General features: G+C 33.8%; 1 long non-coding RNA gene across 3 annotated transcripts in view; it reads left to right on the forward strand.

Moving 5' to 3' along the window:
* The window catches only part of LOC128173515 (uncharacterized), an 11,027-nt gene extending 7,766 nt beyond the window's left edge, over window positions 1-3,261 (forward strand). For all 3 annotated transcript variants that reach the window (XR_008242513.1, XR_008242514.1, XR_008242512.1), the window contains 3 exons: window positions 1,065-1,230; window positions 1,527-1,604; window positions 1,792-3,261. This is a non-coding gene — a long non-coding RNA (uncharacterized LOC128173515). The remainder of the gene's footprint in view (window positions 1-1,064; window positions 1,231-1,526; window positions 1,605-1,791) is intronic.
* Window positions 3,262-5,865: the final 2,604 nt, after the last annotated feature.

Here is a 5,865-nt window from a genome sequence, read left to right on the forward strand (position 1 = left end):
TTTTTACATAGGAATTTATAGAGTAAATCTTTAAAAATCTTCCTTTCAGAAACTAATCAGCCAGGAAAGCTGAAACTTATGTGGAAGCACCCTCAGCTAGTGTAGAATCAAGATGTGAAAATCATGACCCCTGGGGGTAGGGTGGGGTCACAATGGGGATCGAATTTTTACATAGGAATATATAGAGTAAATCTTTAAAATCTCTAAAACTAAGTAGCTAGGAAAGGTGAAACTTATGTGGAAGTATCCTCAGGTAAGGACTAGGTAGATTAAAGTTTGTTCAAACCATGATCCCCGGGGGTAGGATGGGGTCACAACGGGGAGGGGGGAGGGAGACAAATTTTTGACATAGGAATATATGGAGAAAAATCTTCTACAAAACCATTTGTCTAGAAAATCTGTAACTTTAGTAAAAGCAACCTTGGGTAGTGTAGATTCAAATTCGTTAAAATAAAAATTTTGAGGAGTAGGGTGGGGCCACATTCAGGATCCAATTTTACAAAGGAAAACATTTTTAATTCACAAAAACTGAAATGTTATAATATATATGCTTTTACTTATATGCAAACATTTTGCCAATTTGTGATTCTTTAAAATTGTTAAGACTTTTGCCCCTGGACGATTCTTGGGGTTCAGAGTTTGATGTAGGTTTATATCCCATGTATAAACAATTGTCTAGGATCTTGTTGAGAACTGCGATGCTCAACATGTGATATGAATATATAATCATCCTGTCAAAAATGGGACTTGATTATAAACATAAGAATATCTACATGTATTACTACATTGTCCAGATATTTTGTATTATGTCGATCTCCATTAAGCTGATTTTATCATGCCTATTGTTGCTCAGGTGAGCGATGTGGCCCATGGGCCTCTTGTTGTACTTGGTCCTACATCTAAGCTTCAGGTCCAGGGCAAATCTTCTCTGCATCAATTCTGTAATGGCTTTTGTTCTTCCCAGAAACATGTGACTGCTGAATGGAGCCTAAGCAGTCTGTTTTTGAAGTCAAAGAAGTGGCGCAGGTCTTTGAGGTCTTCAGTTACATGCTCTTGCTTTTCAGATGCACCAGAAGCAGCAGCACCGTCTCCATCACTGGTGAAATGGGAAATGTTGAGTGGATGGCCGAAACTATGCAGCTCACCGATGCTTAGCACAGCCCATCTCTTACATCTCCAATGGTGGTCTCTGGAGGAAAGGTTGCAGTGCAGTCTTCATGTCCTCAGCAGGTAACTTCCTTTCCCTTGGCTCTAAGATGGGTGCCTTTCCTGCACAGTTTGTTGGCACAAAACATTGCCACAACATTCTTCTTGGTACCATTTAAAGTATGGTATATGTCATTTGTGTGGCAACTTGTAATGATGTTTTCCTGATGGCACTAAAGGTGGCATTGTTAAACATGGCATCTCCTTCTGCTCTTATAGGTGTATAGGCAAGTTCACATTTTAAGGTCTTGAATGTCCTGCTTTTTTCTTCTCAGGTTTTTTTGTTCACATTAGTGATGGTTTTGCCTACTTTGTTGCAGGAATGTTGATGGCTGATGCTGGATCGATGTTTGCGCCAAGAAGCATACCATGCATACTCTAAAAAACATTGCTTCGAGGTAGTTAATATTTTCAGTAGCATGAAATAATTTTTAATGAAATATTATTTTTATAATTAAGGCATATTTTTTAAAATTATATCATACAACCATTTAATTGAAACATTGATAAAATCTTAGATTTTGATAAATATGGTCTCAAGTTCTCTAATGACTAATAATTTTTGTTGGTTTTTTTTTTTGGCAGTTGCAGCGAGTTTTTTTCCCACTATCCCAAATGGAAAAAGGAGTAGCTTTAAGACATTTATAGACTTTATGGTGTTTCAAAAAGTGGTCCCAAACATAATGGTTAAAAAACTACCATGCGCATTCCCAGGTCTTAGTTCTCAACAAATAACAGGATAACTTATCGTTTGTGTTACCATGATATGATTCCAAATTGATTACTTGGAAACTATCATGTCCGTTACCATGCTATGATACCTGACAGGACTGGACAACTTAATGTGTCTTGTACCATACAGTGATTCCCAACAAATTGATGGACAATATACTACAAGTTTGAGTCTGTTAGATTTGTTCTAAGCTTTGAATTCCATTGTATAACCTTGATAAAAAGTTTTAAGCTCAGCTGAACCTGAGGCTCAAGTGAGCTTTTCGGAACAAAATTTGTCTGTTATCTGTCGTTGTTGTTTGTGGTAGTGGTAAACTTTTCACATTTGAAATCATCTTCCGCGTCAGTGGGTGATGTTAAAAAATTTTCTTCAATGTTCGCTACCTTTATAACCCACATGAATCATCAAAGAAAGCACATTATTGTTTATATTTACATCTTTCTTTTAACAAATTATTAAAATGAAAATTCACTTAATTACTGTTAATGTACATCAGTACGTTACCTAAAAGAAACAGCCGAATCGTCTCCTTTGGGAATTTGAGTCCAACATTATCATGATTATTTCATGCAGTCCATTATTTATCTTATGTTGCTGTAGTTTTTGACATAGTTTTTAAACGGGGTAGATTTCAGTCTGGCTGTTTCTATAGAGCTATGAATAAAGTTTCCGTAAAAAAAAGAGGGAATCATACTCAGTCGATGTAAATATTTAAGAATAATTACAAATTTGTTGACATTATATAAAAATTTTATTCTTATAATCCATTTGTCCAGAAAAGCTAATTTTTGTGTGGAAGCATCCTAAGGTAGTGCAGATTTGTGTTTAAATCATGATCTGGAAGGGGGGGGTCATATCCTTACAAAGAAATATATAGTAAAACATTTTTAAAAATCTTCTTCTCTAAAACCTATTAGCCAGAAAAGTTTTAACTGAAGTGTAAGCATCCTCAAGTATTGTATATTCAAGTCTATTCAAATCCCAAGGGTAAGATATGGGCCATAATGCAGGATTAAATTTAACATAGAAATATAAAGAGGATAATTATTTAGAATCTTTATCTTTTAAAGGGCCTCAATATTAAATGTTTAATGTCCAAAAAAGGTGAAAAAAATTAAACTATACATATTTTTCTTACAAAATATTTTGAAAGATATTTTATATTTTACTTATTACACTGTATATTAGTTGGCCATTGTTGCTCGGGTGAGTGATGTGGCCCTTAGGCCTCTTGTTTTGCATTTTTGATTCTTTTTATAATTTCTTTTTTGAAAATTTTTGGTACATCATGAAGAATAAAATAAAATGCTGTGTTTTCCATTTGTTTTGCAGTATTGTTTCAAATTATGGTTATTATTATCCGTCACATAGAAGTAAACATTAAGGGTTGAATCATTTCAACCAACAAGTGCCATTTACATTCTGTAGTGTTTTGTTAACCAGCTTCTTAAAAGAAGGATTAAGATATATATATGCTAACAAATCATTGGTTTAATAGATGAAAACAACAGTGTTAACCTCCTTAATACAGTCAAACCTGTTTTAAACGGCCACCTTGGGGGAAATTTGAAGAATGGCCGTAAAAGACAGGTGGCCATTCCAGTTTGCATGCAGCATCATGTAAATCAATATATAAACACAAATGCATCAAAAGACATGTTTTATCGTAATTACAGATTTGACTGCCGTCAGGAGAAAAAGGGCCCTTAAGGTCAAAATTTCACAAACTCATTTTTTCTCAATTCCGATTAGTCAACTCTTACTGAATACAAATATACAAAGATATCCAAGATCTTGTGTATTTTAAGCATTTTATGACAATTTTAGTAAGACATGTTAACACGACTTTGACGTAGCTGGTCGAAAACGACACGACATCACGAACGTCAATTATTATTTTATTATTATTTATTATTATTAATTATTTTTTTAATTATTCTATTATATATTATTATTATTTATCAATTATTATTATCGGTATTTAAACAAGGCCATACTCTAATTATTCAAAAAACACAACACAGATGCAGAAAAACAAAATAGAAACAGAAAATAAAAAAAACTGCGTTTACAATGCCGCTACTTTGACGTCGTTTTCTGAGCATTGTGACGTCAAAAGATAAGGGCCCTTTTCTCATGACGGCAGTCATTTATTTACGTATGTTATTTCACATGTTTTAATGTACATTATTTATTTTACATCTTTGTATAAAGTAAAATGTTTTGGGGATTTCCTTGTAATAATGGTCCTGTGACATTTATTCTATGAGATGCCGTGTCATTGAACTGTTGAACCACACCAACAAAATACGACTATGAACTCCTGACGAGGCGGGCCTTATAACAATTTTGAAATGACATGTGCTATTAATACCGCCGAAACACTCGTAACTAGCTATGACATATAAGCAATTGACCAATTGCTTCATTTAGAGTGTCGGGTTCTAATAAGTTTAAGACATGTCTGGATTTTAGGATGCCGTCGTTATTTTGCACACAAAAAAAGGTAAACATATTTCATCGTATTTGATTTAAACACATATAAGATACACATAATTATTTAATTACCCAAGCGACTCCATGTTTTCATAACGATCAAAATGATCCGGATCTGTAATCAACTAACAGGATGAAATATCATGTAACAAAATAGTGGACAAAATGGCCACCAAATACAGCGTAATGCAGCCAGCGGCCACCCAATTTACTAACAGACCACTGGAAGTTATTGCTTCACATAATGATTGCTTATGACCTGAGGATGTGTCATGATTTTGAACAAGATCGTTTGTGCAAGTTCAAGGGAAAAAATTGCATAATTCCTGTCTAGGCCAATATCTTGTAATGGATAATGATTACAATTAGCTACAAACTTGACACAAAGATTCCCCGTGACCCGAAAATATGTCCAGACCTTGGGTCATTTGTTCAAGTAGGTTCAAGGTCAATAAAAACATTCATGTCTACAACTCCACAATTTTGGTACAATATGTTTACCAATTTGCTTTCCGTTTCATTACATTATATAATTGCCCCAAATTTCCCGTTTTATTCCTATACCACAGCTAGTATATTTCTGTGTAATACAGTAAAAAATTGTATTTTCATTGGAGGGTATCATTTGTAAGCCCGCTCACAGCACCTCTAGTTTAGTTTAATCGGTTGTGTATGGTTTTTAGTTGACCTTGTTTATTACTTTGTAAACCATGAATGGGTAGATTGTGATGAATAATGTACGCATAAAACATGCAGGGATGGTGTTTAGTTTACTATGTCCCATCCACCTTCTTTTCGCCTTATTTTACCACCTATCTGTAACTTGCAATTTTACTGTGTAAACAGTTTACTGGTAAAGTTAACACAATTAACAGTCATTATAGCCACATTTAGTTTCTCATTCTACTTCTGATAGATAGGCCGGGTTCTCATTTACTTGACATTAGGAACCTTCAAATTGCATACCAATTTCAACGAGAGTCATCCCTCTAACTAATAATCATTCAAAATTATTTCATGAATTTTAGCAACACTTTTAAGCCTTCAAGTACAGCAACTCTCAATTTTACAAATTGACAAGTATACTTTATCTGAAACCATCCCTTAATTGCTACCTTTATTTTTCACTAACATTTTATGAAAAGTTATTTTGTATGGGAATTAGAAAGTTTATGCAAATCTGAGAAAAAGTATACCAAAAATTGCTAATTTCATTAAGGTTTAAGAAAAATATGGCCATTTAAGTGAACCCACCATTTCCACTTTCCTCTATTCAACACAGATTCATAAGACTCTCCTAAGTAAAACATCTTTACCTAATCTTTTAGATGTCAATTGTTGTTCAGCCTTCTTAAATAAGAAACCTTATTCAATACTACATACATCTACATGATTTTATCCTGATAAAAGCATCACATCACTTAGAAATA

Source organism: Crassostrea angulata, chromosome 2 (genome assembly GCF_025612915.1).
Source record: "Crassostrea angulata isolate pt1a10 chromosome 2, ASM2561291v2, whole genome shotgun sequence".
NCBI lineage: Eukaryota > Metazoa > Mollusca > Bivalvia > Ostreida > Ostreidae > Magallana > Magallana angulata.